Source organism: Crinia signifera, chromosome 4, assembly GCF_055691185.1.
Source record: "Crinia signifera chromosome 4, ASM5569118v1, whole genome shotgun sequence".
Lineage (NCBI taxonomy): Eukaryota > Metazoa > Chordata > Amphibia > Anura > Myobatrachidae > Crinia > Crinia signifera.
In genome coordinates this window covers 41,183,474-41,201,856 of record NC_139220.1, presented here as the reverse complement: position 1 = coordinate 41,201,856, position 18,383 = coordinate 41,183,474, and the positions used below count along the sequence as shown (strand labels likewise).

Here is an 18,383-nt window from a genome sequence, read left to right as displayed (position 1 = left end):
ATTTTGTAGTGTCTGCGGCAGCACTGTCCTCCTCAGTTGAGCAACTATGAACCAGTGACATGCAGAAGGAGGGGCCCTCTGCCCTGAGGGATGGCCCCTGGTAATTTCCTGCTTTGCCGAAGTGTAGTAGGCAGGCAGGGCCAGAGACTGGAGAACAAGTAGTACACATACACACTCGCACTACTACAACAACAGCACACACACAATGATCTGCCCTGAATGGGGCGTGGCTGTGAGGAATTTAATGCAAGAGAGGGCGGGGCTTGCCCTGATCTGCCAATCTGGGAACGCATACTAGTTTGTAAACAAGTCCGGCTGCTGGAGGTTTAACTGCACGCTGCTCCCTGTACACAGCTGCTGCGGCTGGGGTTCTACTACTACAGGTCACAAAGTCAGTGGCTGCATCCCAGGAGGGAGGCACAGTGTGGTGAGTACCTTATGTGAACTATTTCTGCAGGAAGGGGGCAGGGGGGACATGGAGGGGGCTCACACACACATTCACACTCATAGCATTATTCTGCTAACTGAGCAGCTCACTGGTAAATAGCAAGTAGGAATCAACATGATTGTCCCTCTGTGTGACATAAGTAGAAAGCTATTCTCAGTTATAGCAGACTGAAGTTAGATATCAGTGTTGGTGATATAATACTGTCTATGGGTTGAGAATGGTGCCACTGACTTAACATGGGGGAAATGCTATTGTTTTTTTGCATGCATGTAAGCAATGGGTGTCCCCTGGAATGATTCTTTTGTTGATGGGTGCTAGTGATCCGAGTGTCCAGCGATGATGGGGAAAATCGCTGGGCTGAGAATCGCTCGGTGCATACACACTGAGCGATTTTCATCCGCCTAAGCAATTTTCCTGGGGGTATGACGGCTTTCCATAGCAGGCCGCTATAGAAAACCTTCCACCCTGTCGCTCTCCTTCTGGTAATGATTCGGGACCAACCATTAGCACTCACCATTCATCGCCGGCCCGTAAACACTGGGCGGCTTTTGAGCTGAAGCAAAACTGAGCTGCTTTCAGCTCAAACCGCCCAGTGTGTATGGGTCTTCAGTGATCTCCAGACTTGAGGACCGGTGCCTTCATTAGTACCTCAGTTAATTTGATTTAACCATGTGCACTCAAGTTTGGATACTGCTAAAACCTAGACTGTTAATTCCCATACACACAGGCCCTTATTCAGATCTGATCGCACTACAAATTTGTTCTCAAAATGGGCAAAACCATGTGCACTGCAGGTGGGGCAGATCATGTAACCTGTGCAGAGAGAGTTAAATTTGTGTGAGTTATTTTGTTTCTGTGCAGGGTAAATACTGGCTGCTTTATTTTCACACTGCAGTTTAGATTTCAGTTTCAACACACCGTACCCCAAATGTAACTCTCTCTGCTCATGTTTCATCTGCCCCACCTGCAGTGCACATTGTTTTGCCCATTTTGAGAACAAATTTGTACTGGGATCAGATCTGAATAAGGGCCAAGTGATATATCATTAACAATATGAATGATAAATATTTAACAAAATATAGTTCATATAGAGTGTGTACGTTAAATATAGTTAATGATGTGATTCCAAAAGCCGTTAACGATATCTACTTTCTTATACTGTAGTCAACAAGGACTTAAGCCCCGTACACACGGGGGAGATATATTGCTCAGCCATGTATTGCTAGCAATACATGGCTGAGCAATATATTGCCCAGTGTCTCCTTTTCATCAGCGACCAGAGATGGTCGCTGATGAAAGGGAACGTCTGCCGGGCGGTGCCGCAGAGGTAATTAGCTGGTCGCAGGAGCAAGCTCCTGCGAGCAGCGATAACAATGGGGCTGAAAATGGGAGCGCGCACCCGGCGATTTATCGCCGGGGCACACTTCCATCACTGGCAATATGGTCGCCTGCGACCATATTCCCAGCGATTATCGCCCCCGTGTGTGCACAGCTTTAAATGTAAATATCGTCAATGATTGCATTAAAGCCAGAGCCGTGTGACGTCTCTGAATGAAACCTTTAACAAAATCGTTCAATGTGTATGCACTATATCGTTCCTCTTGGAGTTCCGCTGATATTGTTGACGCTATGGTTCATTGAGTATTTTGCCTAGTGCAGTGGTGTCAAACTCGCAGGCCAACAACTGTTGTGGGACAACACATTCCAGCATGCCCTGCCACAGATTTTATATAATGGATTGCTAAAACTGTGGCAGGGCATGCTGGGATGTGTAGTTCCATAACAGCTGGAGGGACATGAGTTTGACGCCACTGGTCTAGTGTGTATTGGGCGTAAATGTGTTTTGACACCTGAGGTTAGGAATGCCTGGATTGCAATAATACCGTGTTGGTTGCTGCAGTGGGGAATACATTGCAACAGCAAAAATGGTCAGTTGTGCACTATTCTAAAGAGCTTGCATTTTAATATTTGGTGCACTGTAAACATTTCAGTAGATTGTAAGCTCCTTGGAGCAGGGCTCTGTTCTCACAGCTGTTTTCTTCCGCACTTCAATTACAGCCCTCCCGTAAGGTGCCCATACACAGGTACGATTTCACCTGGTTCTGACGGATCGGGCTGATATATCAGGTGAAATCATCCCAAATCAGAGGTATTAGATTGGACAGATGGGATTCAATGCGTGTTCCTGTGCACATCCGATCGGATCCTAGACATCTTATGTGCTGCACATAAGATCAGTCAGAATTGGACCATCGCATCTGATTTCCCTTGAACTCCCACAGCAGCTCTTTTTTTTACACCCGATAAAATTGCGTGTGATTTATCACATGTAAAAAAAAAAGTGCCAGGTCGGAAGGAGCCCCCCAGGGAGCTGCTGCGGGAGTTCAGAGGAAAACAGGCATGACATGTGCTTCAGACAAGTCGGACCTGTGTATGGCCACCTTAACTCCGTGACCGTATGTAACCGCTATTCTTGTCACTTGTAGAAATGTAAGCCCAGGGTATGCTGAGACTTGTAGTCCTTCTATAGCTGGGCACCCACACTGTATTGATGTCAGCCGTGTACTGTAATAACAGTGTGACCAAGGCATGAATGATATACAGGTTGAGTAACCCTTATCCAAATTGCTGGGGACCAGAAGAATTTTGGATAATAGATGATTCCGTATTTCGGAATATTTTTATATTTCACTGCGGTATCTTGCATTTATGTTGTATAAACACATCAAACACACACAAATATATTTATTTGTGCATGAAACAAGGTTTCAAAACATTAAACAAAGTTTGTGTCCTATCTCAGGCACTGCTGCCCTTATTCAGATCTGATTTGTTCTGAGAATGTGCAAAACCATGTGCACTGCAGGTGGGGCAGATGTAATGTGCAGAGAGAGTTAGATTTGTGTTAGTTATTTTGTTTCTGTGCAGGCTAAATACTGGAGGCATAATTTTAACAGATTTCAGTTTCAACACACCCCACCCAAATCTAAACTCTCCACACATGTTACATCTGCCCCACCTGCAGTGCACATTTTTTTGCCCATTTTGAGAACAAATATTTGTACAGCGATCAGATCTGAATAAGGGCCTGGATGTAAATGCCAAGCAATCATTTTCTTGCACACATTTAGTGCCAGTTACATATCCTATCCTCAGTAGTGCCAGTTACATATCATATCCTCAGTAGTGCCAGTTACAGATGTCCCAGTAGTGTTTTTTTTTTTGCCACAAAAAAAAATTTACAACGATGGATAAGGAACACTCAAGCTGTATATGGAATGGATAATTTGACAGCAGGCTGGCTGAAGCTGTGCTCATTCACAGACTGTTACATTCTGATCTACTTACTGTGTGGAAGTGGAAAGTTGGAGGTCCTATGTTCTGAAATAACCCTTCTGCTTCTCAACTCCTTGCAGCCCATAGTGAACAATGCTGTTGTCAGACCAAAAAAAAAAATAGGTATACATTGTTTAGTGTCCACCAACAGACTGCTCAATCCTATTGTCAGGAGGACCCTTTGCTGTCTTTTTGTATCTCTTCACATAGCACACCCGTCTTTCCAAGGGTAATGGTATCATTAGATCTATCAATAACATCTAGGTCCGCAGTCATGCGGTCTACCTGGAAAAAGTCGACATGAGTTTTTTTTCTTGTGTTTTTTTTTTGTGTGTCTATGTCAACATAAAAAAAATGTAAATTAAATAAATAAAACATGTCGACATTTTGACCCTGTCGACCAATAGTGGTCAACCTTATGACTGCCGACCTAGACACTGTAGATTTAATGACTGCATACCCGCTCCAAGATCTCATACCCTCAGTATGACCTACATAGACTTCTTGGGGTTTTGGAGGTTCTTTTGGCACATGTTATCTTGTAAGAGCAGGCGCTGTGTGTGCCAACGGCACAGAATTGAATGAATGACTAAAATCAGCTCACGTGATAAGAGCAGACACACATCCAGGACAGGAAGTACTCTGCAGTTATCAGCACATGCTGCATGGAGACAGGCGGTTCTGAGTGCCGTATGCAGAGCATATGTCCTGTGGGAAATAGTGCAAATACCTCAGCATGCAAAACAAACGGGGTCATTCAGACCTGATCACATGGGACCGAATTCGTTCCCTGGTAGTGGAGGTCCCTGGGGTGTTCACTACAGGGGGGAGGGGGGCGGGGGCAGCGGCAGGGACAGCAGAGTGTTTTATGGGCGTGCCCCCATAGAAACGCTGGGCGTACCCCTGCAAACGGAGGCGCGTCCGTGCCTGCTCGGGGTGGGCGGCTGACATCACATGACATCAGCGCCCACCCTCAATTCAGCATAAATCGGTCATATGAACAGTAAGTATAGACTTAACTTTACATACCGAAGGGTGGAAAAATCATTCGATGGTGAGTGACCATCGAATGATTTTTCCTCCGTGCAGGTGGATGTGTAAGCATATCTTGCATGATAGCGCAGAGTTTCGGGGGGGGGTACCTGCTCACTAGGCAGCGAATATAAGCAGCCTAGTGAGCAGGTCTGAATTGGGCCCAAGAAGTGGTTCTGTGCAGTTTACATGCATTAGCAAACCTGCACATGCTGGAGTTGGATCATATGGTCGACGCCACTAGGTCGACTTGGGTCTAGGTTGACATGGGACAAGATCGACAAGTCATAAGGTCGACACAAGCATTAGGTTGACATGGTCTAGGTCGACATGGGGTTTTTCACTGGTTTTTGACCCGAATGTTGACAGTCGACATGGACACAGGATTAAGTGCATCGCATGGCTCGCTGCGCTCGGCACACTATTTTTATTCTCCCGCCACGCCCTAGTGGATGGTAGGGCATGAAATACCGCCTGTCGGCTCAAAAAAACTTTCACACTAATGCTTGACCTTATGACCTGTCAAACTTGTCCCATGTCCACCTTGCGGTATGTTGACATAGTGGTGTCGAACATCTGTAGGTCGAACAACCGACCGTGTCCCCACATGCTGGTAGGCAAAAAGCATCAAATGACATTAACAAACAAAACTGTGGCGTGGATATCTAGCCTGGCTGTGGTTAATATAGGTCAGGGATGGGCAACCTTTGACCCTCCAGCTGTTGTTGAACTACACATCCCAGCATGCCCTACTATAGGAATTGTGTGTGCCACAATTTTCTAGTGAACATAAGCCCATAGGAAACAAGGTATTAGCAACTGGAAAGTGCATTAACAATGTATAGATGTGACAGAACCAGCAAGGGCTATACATTATGGAAGATGTGCAGCTGCCAATAGGGCTTCTGCATTCACAGTGGTACAGGACCACCTCATCCTTACCCCTGTAGTATTGGAAGACCTCCTTCTGATAGCATTAATGAACCTCTTCATTGTAATTGTGCCAGAAGATTGAAAGGTGTTTGCCATTGAACCGTTCTTTGCCTAGCAGGGCAGGGATGAATAGGTGTGGAGGTGCTTGATGGAAAACAGAGTGTTGGAGTAAAGTAAATGCATTCACAGGAATGGAAAGGTTACCAGTGGGGTACCCCGGGGATCTGTACTTGGACCAGTGCTTTGTAATATCAAACTATGCCTTTTGCGGATGATACAAACAGGGTAGACACACCAGGAGGGTTAAAACAAATGATTGTTGATCTAGGTATTAATAATAATATTACAGTTTAATGGTAAAAATGCAAAATCCAAAGGCTAAATATAGTATAAATGGCACTATAATGGAATCCTACTGAGGAAGAGAGGGATCTAGGTGTCACTATTGATATTGCTAAAGTCAGATGCTTGGTTGCATAGGGAGAGGAATCAGCAGTAGAAAGAAAGAAGTAATAATGCCACTGTATAGGTCATTGGTACGACCTCACCTAGAGTATTGTGTTCAGTTCTGGAGGCCATATCTCCAGAAGGATATAAATACATTAGAGCAGGGGTGTCAAACCATACCTCCCACTCTGCTGCTGCGCGCCGGAGGCGTGTTGAAATTTTCGGGGGGGGGGTGTCTGTGTGTGGCCTAATTTGGGGCGTGGCCTATACTCCCGGCTCCCCTGCGAGGCCACGCCCCCATTTTGCCGCTCTGTGAGCCTCTAGCCATGCCCCCAGCCCCCTGGCTGCGGGAATAGACGCTGTGCGCATGCGCACAGCGTTTATTCCCCGCTGCTTAGCAGCTGACAGGGGGGACTCCCAACAGCCCCCCCACACCGCGGGACACTGCCGCCCGCGGGTGGGACAGCGGGACAGGCCCTGACAATCGGGACTGTCCCGATAAAATCGGGACTGTTGGGAGGTATGGTCAAACTCAAATTCATCGGGGGCCGCATCAGCAGTTTGGTCACCCTCAAAGGGCCGGTTGTATCTGTAGGTCCCCCTGTATAATTATAATGCCATGACACCACAGGCTGCTCCCCCTGTATAATATAAAATGAAGGCCATGACACCACAGGCTGCTCCCCCTGTATAATAATAATGCCATGACACCACAGACTGCTCCCCCTGTATAATATAATAAAAGTAATGCCATGACACATAAATGATTATACAGGAGGAGCAGCCTTTGGTGTCATGGCATTATTATTATTATACACGGGGACACCGCAGGAAACAGCAGATATATATATATTTTTTATTGTGAGTGTGATCCTCATCCTCACTTACTGTTTCTCTGTCTGTCCTGCAGCTGCTGTGGCTTCCAGCTTTTCTTCACTGCTTGCTGCGGCCACACTGTCCCCGACTCCCGGTCCAGCTTCCCTGCCTGCTCCTACTTCTCTACAGACGCATGGGTGGGCGGCGTCATCGTCATGACGTCCCCACCCAGTGTCTGTCACTGCCGGGCATCAGAGGGAACAGGCGGCTGGGCCCTCCTCCACGTAGCCGTGGAGGCCAGCGGCCATGTTTCTGTAGCCGCATACATATGTGCCTACAGGAACATGGCCGCTGACAGTGGAGGAACAGGTAAGGTGGACGTGGACGCGGCCCGCAGCACTCTTGTTTTAGACACACTGCCCCAGCGTGCTATATCCTTGCGCGGGCCACATGACGAGGTCTGGCGGGCCGGATTTGGCCCGCGGGCCTTGTGTTTGACACCCGTGCATTAGAGACTGTACAAAGAAGGGCAACTAAAATGGTGCATGGCCTACATCACAAGACATACAAGGAAAGACTAAATAATCTCAATATGTACAGTTTGGAGCAGAAAAGGGAAAGGGGGGACATGATAAAAAGTGTCACATATACCAAGGGTTTTAGCAAGGTCCAGGAGGAAATCATTCTTCAAATGAAGAGAAGTACAGATGGACCAGCTCACATAGGAGCTACCCGCCGCCAGCCAACAGACAGGGGCGCACGAGATGCCCACGCGCCCGGTTCTGTCAGAGCCCGCCACCAGCTCCCCGCTGCTCCCCCCCACTCACCCTGCCCGTCTCCCTGAAGTGAAGATGGGCAGGGAATCTGCTCCCCGCTGCCGTGCTGATGGAGATGAGTCCCCATCACATGGAGCGCCTGTCCGCCAGCCTGCACCAGCTCAGGACATTTTGCGGTACTGCAGGCTGGCTGGGAGGCGCTCCATCTGTATTAGAACACGAAAACATGCACTAACACTGGGTAGTGGACAAGTGCAATAGCCTCCCATCCGAGATGTAGAGACTAAGGGGGCATACACACGGGACGATTTCAGCCTATTTTCTAAGGGTTCTGTCTAGATCGTTTAGAAATCGAGCATGGTTCGCTCCGTGTGTATGCCCCGTAGTGACGGTGATGCGCGGTTCCGCAATTCTCCATCGTCTGCTCAGATCTTGACCAACATGTAGTCAGATCACTCTACATGTGGGTCAAGAAACTGAGTAGCACGGATCGCTCTGCACACATCGCTGGTGCGTAGCATCTGTGTCAGCGACGTGTGCTAAACTACATCGCTCTGCATGGAGCTGAAGTTGTCCCGTGCGTACAGGGCTTAAGACGGTAAAGCAATTTAAACATGTATGGGACAGACCTAAGGACATCCTTACAAAGAAATAAGGAATGAAAGAGTTTGAGGTAACAATGTGGTTAAAAAAGGGCAGACTAGTGCTGCTTTCACATTGCCTAAACGTTTGAGACCCGGTATTTTGAAACGGTATTTAAAACTGTATATTACCGGCACACAGTGGCGTAGCTACGTTTTGGGCGCCGCCCCACCAAGCACCCCTACCCCGCCGCCCATGCAAACCCCCCTCAATCCCCCACAGCCTTACCTATCGCGCTGGTCCCGGCGGCTCCGTTCTTCTGCTGAGGACCACCACTAAATGGCCGCCCTCATACAGCACACAGTTTCAGAGAACTGTGTGCTATATGGGGGCGGCCATTTTGTGGTGGTCCTCAGCAGAAGAACGGAGCCGCCGGGACCAGCGCGATAGGTAAGTCTGCAGGGGATTGAGGGGGGGGGGTTTAACTATAGCACCGCAGCCCCCGGCGCCCCCACATGCACAGCGCCCCCCCGCGGTGGCGGGGGCTGCTGTGCTATAGTTACGCCGCTGCCGGCACATAAATACCGGGTCTCAAGCAGGTTTGCATTGTGAAAGCAGGACAGACAGTAGCTATAAGACAGCATAGTGCATATGTAATGAACTGCTCATTACATATGCAAATATGTAATGAGCACAGTGCATATGAATGAGCGGCTCATTACATATTTACTGCACTCTCACAGCTACTGCCTGAGTCCTATATACCGGTTCAGAGCCATTCTCACTGCATAAAAAAACGGCTCTGAACTGTGTAGGACTCTGCTTTTTACCTGTTTGCAAATACCGGATATTTGTAACCGGTAAAAGCAGACTGGCGCTTTCACACTGCAGCTCTAACCGTTTTAAAAGGCTAAAAAAATCGGCAATATACCGGTTAAGAGCTGCAGTGTGAAAGGGGTATAGATGGGCCAAATGGTTCTTATCTACCATAAGTCTATGTTTCTATAGCTGGGTACACACCTACAGATTTATCTGACCAAACTCTCTGATGGGAACAAAATCAATCCCTGATATGTGTACAGTTGTGCATACGTGCAGTGGCTGCTAGGTTCTGGGCCGCACAGGAGATTTTGCAATGGTTGTTAGACTCCAAGACTCAACCAACAACTGAAATATATTGATATTATTTGTTCGATTTATCTGTAAGTCCTGTGAGTAATCATACCATACTTGGATCCTTATTTTAGTTCACTCTTTCTGACAAAATCCTTCTTAGATGGACAAAACCATGTGCACTGCAGGGGGACAGATGTAAAATGTGCAGAGAGAATTAGATTTGGGTGAGTTATTTTGTTTCTGTGTAGGGTAAATACTGGCTGCTTTATTTTTACACTGCAATATAGATCTCACTTTGAAGTAAAACCCCACCCAAATCTAATTCTCTCTGCACAAGTTACATCTGCCCCACCCGCAGTGCACATGGTTTTGTCCATCTAAGAAGAAATTTGTCAGAAAGAGTGAACAAAAATAAGGCCCTTGGTATGATTGCCCACAAGATTTACAGGGTGGCGTTTTCTATCATGCTCTCTATCATGCTGATATGCTAAGTATACCCCTGCTCCTGTCGATGTTTTTATGTCTGCTTTTGCACTGATTATATGCCATTAAAAGTATTTTTGATATTTTTCACTAAATCCGGATGCTGCTGGCTTACTAATACTGCATGTATTACACCATTTTGGAGCCTGGCACTCTGGTAATTGACTGGATTGGAGAGTGCAGCCTGGCCTCAGGACGTGTGTGTGTGTGTGTGTGTGTGTGTGTGTGTGTGTGTGTGTGTGTGTGTGTGTGTGTATATATAATATATGTCTTTATCAAAGAGCAAGGCATTTATTATCTGGAATTGCCATCTGCAATATTTATAAAATGGTTTCTCCGTGGAGAGGGAATAGATCTGGAAACACCCTCAGTATCCTATTCATGTATAGGGCAACAAGCCCGATTTGCAGAGAGGATTACCTTTGGTTTGCCCTTAAAAAAAAAAAAAAAAAAAAAAATCATCCTACAAATGTGAATTTTAAATCCTCTTTCTTATGTAGAAGCCTTATTTATCCCTATCTCACTTACACTGTCCAGTTACCATGGCAACGTGCATCCATTTTCATCACTGTTTCCCCGTCACCAGTAGGGGTGTTGGTCATGGAAGATTTGCCCTCCACCCTTCTGGTGCCTTTAAGGGTTGAGAACAGTCTGCTGTTTTATGTTATTTATGCATATTTCTATGTTCATGGTTCTATGTTCTGGACGTTACAGAATGTCCTTTCAGTAGAGAGGATTGGATGTGTAGCTTTTGTGTACGTTTAATGGGTGAAATATAAACTCCAGATGCACAATGACTCAGTGTTTGCCGGAGATTTGAATCCCTATTACACATCTGGAAAGGATTAGCGGCCAAGGGAAGTGTGACACCCGATAAAATGAAGGTTCCTTTTCTTGTGAGGACCAAATTCCCCTCTAAATTGAGTAGCCTCTGACAAAGGCAAGGATTAAACATGGTCTAGAAGTGTAGTTTATTACAAAGGAGAACTCCCAAGGGCCTCCTGTATTCAGAGTACGCCGCTTACAATACTTATACGTCCATGTGTGAGGTCGTCCCTCATCATTATTAGTATGCATTAGTGTTTGTTCTATCCTTCATGCAATAGATCGGTCTTAATCAGCCAGGTTCCTGCAGATACTCCACCGTTCCGCCTAGAAGACCTGTCCACGGTACTCCTATATTTTTATGTGTGGAATCCCCTTTGTGGGCCAGTTACACCCACCCAACCGCAATTGGATCTGGCTGAATCCCACTGACTGAACAGCCTGCAGAGATGGGTATCTGCACCTGGGAAGCCCTTGGATTATGTGTGTAAAATGGCAGATATGACCACGTGGGACTATGGTGGTTATTCTGGTTGATTCTCAAGGCTAAGAATTTGCAGCCTTGGGAGTCCACCAGACACCACCCTGCGCAACCCCCCCCCCCCCCCCCCCCCTGCACGCCAATTTTGCCAGTTTGCTGAGGAGGTCTGAACAGACGGAAATGCAGGGTCCCTGCATTTTGAAGTCTGAAAGGGGTATGAGTGGTATGAAGCACTGATAATGGAGAAGTGGCCAATAGCAACCAATCTGCTGCTCTGTATAATTTTAGATTGGAAATAAATAAATAAATAGTCTCTTATATAGCGCAGCAGATTCCATTGCGTTTTACAAATGTTGACAACACTGAAAGTACAAACTAGGTAAAACAGACAGACATAGAGGTAGGAGGGCCCTGCTGCAAGCTTACAATCTATAGGGACATAGGAGGGAAACACAAGGACAGGCACCAGTAATGGCATAGCAGTCCCACCAAGTTGCAAGTCCAGAAGGGAAGCTATATAAAACTATATAAGTGCCTCAGAGGTTTATGCGTGTGGAACTTAAATATGATACGCTTGCCTGAAGAGAGTTTTCAGGGAACGCTTGAAAGTTTGGAGGCTAGTGGAGAGACTTATTGTGCGTGGAAGGGCATTCCATAGGGTGAGTGCAGCTCTATGAAAGTCCTGTAACAGTGAGTCAACGGCGGGCGAGTCACTCCACAGGGAGGGGGGGGGGGGGGTTGCTCACCTCCATTCTGCTCCCGCCGCGTCACTCCAGTGGAGGGGGGGCGATCGGCGATGTGGCGGCCGAGTGTCTCCACAGCAAAGGGGGGGGTGACCAATTCACCTCCATCCATCCTGATGCCCTCCAGTGGCCGGCGCCCCAGGCAGATGCCTAAAGCTGCCTAGTGCTGGCGCCTTGTGATTACCCCCTCCCCTCCCCCCATTAGGCAGAGACAGGACCTGTGGTAGCGTTTTTGGCATCCCCTGCAAACTAGAATGCTTTTCTGTGAGAATTACTGTGCAGGGCCCATGTGGAGGTTAAAATGTTCCACCTCACCATTAGAGGTGGTGGAACTCCGTTCCACCCTATTCCCCCTCACTTTAACCCCTGCACCGCACCCATTTTAGCTATGTCACTGGCCAGGTGCTCCACGCTGAGCAGGTGCAGCGAGCAAATGGGGTTTTAAGGGAAGTCCGAAACTATTTTAGGGGCATCGCCGGGTCTCTGTAACGCTGTTAGGTGGTTTTCTTTTCTTGCTCGTTTTCTCATACGCCATTGTTCCATCTGTAACTGGCAGCTGGTTGTTAGTTGCTTTTTAAGTCGTTCTTGCCATGCCTCAGCTACACTGTACATTAATGTTACTACAGGGACACAGTCATCTGCTGTAAATGCCTCTATGATTTAAGCCTCAGTCAGCCGGGGGTGAGCAATATGTGAGGTGGTTAAGAGCACACTTCCTACACTTCCCACAAGCGCATTGTTATCGTGATCATCAGAGAACATGATGTTCTTTTCCGCACACTTGGTAAAATGTGTTATTTTATAGCCTGTCTGATAGGTGGAAAAACAATAATAGAGTAGTAACCGTAGTCTGCTGATTACTGCGGTCAGTATTTTTTCTTTTTGTTTTTATTATTACGAGTACACACGAGGGCCTAATTCTGTGGGTATTTGCAAGCTGCTCATGTACTGTAGAAGGCAACCACAGACTGCGCATGCGCCTTGCTATATACTCGTATGGGCATTGTCACAAAGGGCCTTATTCTGATTAAATCGGATGGCTCCGAATGCGGACGGACGACCGATGGTTGGTGTTTGCGCATGTGCAGAGGCGTATCTGCGCATGTGCGAATGCCGTGCTCGAATTCTTTACAATCCGAATGGGGTGGAGAGGGGCGTGAAGGGCTGTTTGGGCTCATTACCATATGCGTATGCTTCGCATTTCATGGGCGTTCCCATGAAACCGCTGGCCGTGCGTATGGTAATCCACACACATGTGGGGGGCGGACATATGACATAGCCGGATGCCAGCTCCCCACCCATATCCCTGTGTTTGCACAGAGAAATGCCCGAGTGGTCTGGAGCACTCGGTGCTGCCTGACCACTCGGTCGGCGACCATCGCAGGATGGGGGAGGTTCCCACAGATGGGGGAGGTGTTCACATGAAAAATCCACTCGCGGTCCGTTCGGTCGGCGTCTTACCGCATACGGACGATCCGTACGGAAGGCGGAGCTAAGAACACTCGGTTCCTGTCCGAAAATTCGCATCCGACCGAATCAACTAGAATAAGGGCCAAAGGGCCCATTGCAGATCCTGCTTGCTGGACTGCATGTGTTTGGAGCCCAGCAAGCAGGTTACCGCCGAACGCACTTCCCCCGCCGTCAGGGCTGTGAAAGGATGTGTACGGGTACACATGAGTCCACAAGCGGACGCACAGAAGAGTAATCATCCGATGGTTACTTACCATCAATTGATTTCTCCTCCAGTCTCTGGAGCTCACAGCCGCCGCGTGAACCAGGAGTCACGCGGCGGCTGCTAGGTTTTAAGCGTAATCGGGTTGGGCACGCCCCGATCAGACAAAGGGACGTCTGTGTTTATCCGGCCACTCCCAGCATTTCTATGGGCATGCCAACAGTTTTTGTGGTGCACCCCAGCATGCCCCAGCCTGTCCATATGGAGGCTTGTTTCTGTGCAGGGTAAATACTGGCTGCTTTATTTTTACACTGCAATATAGATCTCACTTTGAAGTAAAACCCCACCCAAATCTAATTTTCTCCCACCCAAATCGAATTACATCTGCCCCCCCCCCCCCCCCCTGCAGTGCACATGGTTTTGTCCATTTGTGAAGGAATTTGCATTTGCAACCAGAATAAGGGCCATTGTCGGATGACTCCTTGAAATTTGTATTTCTGGACCTCTACCATGCAGTCGCTTGCTACTAGAGTAACATGGGCATGTAAGCTGCCTTCCGAGCTGGTTGGTTGGGGAGATGGGACGCATCTTTTGCTGCCAGCATGGTGTGGTGAGAAATCCTGACATTAACGGCTGCGGGTGGAAACACGTTTGTGGATCCACTATCCAAATAAAGATGGACGTGTATTTGGCATTAGATGGATGGATACATGCATTAGCAGAATTTAGGAAACTGGCTGTCGCGGGTATTCAGAAAGGTGGCGGTAGAAGTGTGTGTGACACTGAATCAGGCCCAGTATAGCCATAAGCTGTGAATAGGAGTGCTTCTATCTTTCAGATTTTTCCTGTTTCTCTATTTCAACCTTTTACGAGTAATTCAAAATGTTAAGATCTAGAAATAAGGTTTGAGTATTGTATGTGTTGGAGAGAGGTACAGCAGCAATCGGTCAGATCCTGTCATGTTACGGGCTGTGTTTGATTAATGACAGCAGCTGTTTAGTTGGCATTTTATCCATCAACAGCATTTCTCCATTATTCGGTTGGCTGACAGACAATGAGCCTAATTCAGACTCAGGCTGATTCAGCCTTGATCGGACAGGGCTGAATTCCACCTGTTCTGATGGTGGGAGGGGTCTGCACATATTTGCCACTTCAGCCATTCGTGGGGGTGGGTGTTCGCTCACCCAACACCCGACGGCATTTACCCACTCGCTGAGCAGCAAAAGAAAGCTGCTTAGTCAGTGGACCTGAATCAGGCCCTTGATCACAGGGCAAACTTTTTCTCAAATAGACAAAACCATGTGCATTGCAGGTGGGGCAGATGTAACAGGTGCTCAGAGAGGTAGATTTGGGTGGGGTGTGTTCAAACTGAACTCTAAATTGCAGTGTAAAAATAAATCCGTATTTACCCTGCACAGAAACAGTATAACCCACCCAAATCTACCTCTCTGCACCTGTAAGATCTGCCCCACCTGCAGTGTGGCATGGTTTTGTCCATTTGAGAGAAAATTTGCCCTGCAATCAAGTCTAAATTAGGCCCAATGTATAGGATGACCGTCAATAGGTTGACAACATATGGTCAACCTGGTAAAAATGTTGACACAAACTGTATGTCGACACGTGAATATGTCGGCATGAGTGTTATTTTTGTTTTGTGGGGGAATCTTAATTTTTTTACCTCCTTATATATTTTGCCATCCACGTGGAGTCCGATTGGGACCGGTACCGTGTGCAAAGCACAGCGAGTGACGTGGTACACTAATCAGGGGTTCACGTGCTCAGGTGTTGACATTGACAAAAAAAATCACTTTGGGGTCGATCTGGACATTGTCAACCTGCTATATACAACACCCCATTTCTCCAAAGCGAGGTTAGTGAAGCAGTCACAATATGTTTTTTTGTTTCCTTTACATATAATTCTAGATGTACATCACTGATATAATGGCAGATTTTTGGTTATTCCTGGTTCTAGTTCCATTTTAGTTTACAAATGGTGCTACATATGCATTTATTTTTGATATGTAGTGAGATTATTTTTTTGTTTGTTTTATATGACGGTGCAATATCTGGAATGCCAATATAGCTAATTGTTTTGTTTTTTGTGACAAACAGCCTTGTTTATGTGTATGCTATTAATTGAATACGTGCTTAAATGAAGCAGTGCACATTTTTGGATATGCTCAATTTGTCCTCGGCTCAAGGGAAATCATCAGTGGAAATGCCTTGATTGGCAGTTGCTCAAAGATTATGTTTGGGACTAAAACGACAAGTACCATTTTTTTTTTCTATTTGGTTCTCTCTATCTACTGGTAGGACTTGTGTGGAAATCTGAGGTAGTTCAAGGCCAAATTTCAAGAGAAATATAGAAAATTCTGAAGGGCTCACAAAAGTTAAGGCACCACTGTATGTAGTATGCGCCTATTCCACATACAGCTCATGTGGCTGGAAGTTCCAATTCCCATATTAATGATTTTAAGATTATTATTATTATTATTATTATTATTATTATTATTTATTTTATTTATATAGCGCTCGTTTTCCAATAGGACTCAAGACGCTTAACAGATACAATTAATGTAATACAGTACAGGAACAATGAAGTACAGAAAAGCTTTTCATAAACTATACATTATGGAATTACAGAAATGCTTGCATAAACGGGAAAGTCTTGAGTCTGGTTTTGAAGGATTCAATAGTGGGGGCATCTCAAACGGTGTGGGAAAGTGAGTTCATAGAGTCGGAGACTCATGGCTAAAAGGTCGCTCCCCCTGATGAATTACGGTAGACTCTAGGTAGTGCTAAAAGTCCTTTATCTACAGATTGCAGTAATTGAGTGAGACAGTATGGAATCAGAAGCTGCTTCAGGTTCCTTGGGCCTTGGTCATGTAGAGCTTTGAAACTCAGGAAGTTGATCTTTAAGATGATTTACCATTTTATGGGCAGCCAGTGAAGGGAGTAGGGAATGGGAGTTATGTGGCTAGAATGGGTCTGGTTGGTTAACAGCCCCATTGATTCTCGCTATGTCGCTCAGATTAAAGAATGAGGATTTGATTGTGGCTGATATCTGATGTTTAAGTGTCAGGCCAGCATCCAGCACCACGTTCAGAGGGAAGAACCAGAAGGACAGCGAGACATGCTTGTACTTACCTCCCAACTCTACAATGGGGAAAGCCACACCTACATAGGAACGGCCACAGCCTGATGGGGACCTTGACCTTTGACCCAGGGACTGTACCTGTTCATTGCCATGCACAATAGTGGCAGGTGTAAAGAGAACATACCAAATTTCCCACCAGTGGAACAATGATGCCTCTGGTTTGGATGGCAGGAGATGGCTCTCAAATCAAGTTTATCCTGCATAAAGACCGTTGGATAGTATGGTTTTTCCATGTGGTCAGTTATGTTCAGAAGAGTTCTCTATAATCCTTTTCATTGTGTGGTTCAGATGGCGTCCTTCGCCTTGTAGTAGAACTTAACTTTATTATCTTACAAAGTGAGGCAGACTGGTGAGATAAGGTTTTAGTGTAAAGGCCCCCATACATTAGGCCGACTTGTCCTTAGGACAAGTCGGACCCAATTCTCCCCGGGAGGCTCAAATACAATTTGGCACTTGATGAGCCAGTTTTTACATGTGATAAATCGCTTGCGATTTATTACATGTAAAACAAATGGGGAGCTGCAGGGCGGTGAGGAGCAGTGGGGCGGGCGGGCAGCGGCAGTAGTGGGGGCGGGCGGCGGCTCTCAAATGAGTTCCCGGCGGGTGCCGGGTGCGGCGAGTGATGCTGACCTGGCCGGGCATGCTGTGATCACAAATAGCAGCGCTGCCGCTACGGGACGGGACGCACAGCGGCGGCTATTCGATTTTCAAAATACCTGTCAAATGACCGGCCGTTCTGTGATTGGCTGAGAGAGCTCTCAGCCAATCACAGAACGGCCTGTCATTTGACAGGTATTTTAAAAATCTAATAGCCGCCACTGTGCGTCCCGTCCCGCAGCGGCAGTGCTGCTATTTGTGATCACAGCATGCCAGCCAAGTCAGTGTGTCTGCCCGCCGTGCTCCCCCGGTGTCTGCATGCATATGCCTGTCAGGTGGGCAGGCATATGCATAGCATACAGGGAGGTCGGATGATCTTATGTGCTGACCGTCCGACCTCCCTGATCCGGTCCGATGCGCACAGGACCGCGCATCGGATCGGATAATATATCACACACCTGCGATTTTGGGGCGATTTCATCCGTTATCGGCCCAAAGTGCCGAAATCGGATGAAATCGTCCCAAAATCGTATAGTGTATGGGGGCCTTAAGTGTAAATACAACTGCAACGCCATTTAAATTGCTTAATAAAACTTAAGAATGAAATTGTTGTCTAGACCGTTTTAATCCCAGCATTTCCTAATATGGTGGTTTGTGTGACTCAAGTAAGTATTTTCTCCTCAGCTAAATGTAGTGGTAACACAATCCTTGTAACTTTCTGTGTGTGCGTGGGTTTGCAGACCGAGATCTGATTACCTCCCAACATTGAGACATCCAGAATCAACGTCTCTGAATCAGGCCTTTTGTTAATACCTGTGCAAAGGCCCATACACACTCAGGGGCTCCGTCGTCAGTTCAAAAGTAAGCACGGAGCCCCCGAGCTCCGAAACGTTTTGATCCCTGCACAAGGAATAAATATTCCTACTGGTTTCACCGCTT

General features: G+C 46.9%; 1 protein-coding gene across 1 annotated transcript in view; it reads left to right on the top strand.

Annotated features, from left to right (window-relative positions):
• The first annotated feature begins 288 nt into the window (after positions 1-288).
• CCND2 (cyclin D2) overlaps positions 289-18,383 on the top strand; it is a 565,323-nt gene continuing 547,228 nt past the window's right edge. The window contains exon 1 of the mRNA XM_083181626.1: positions 289-427. The gene's annotated coding sequence lies outside the window, so the exon portion shown is untranslated. The remainder of the gene's footprint in view (positions 428-18,383) is intronic.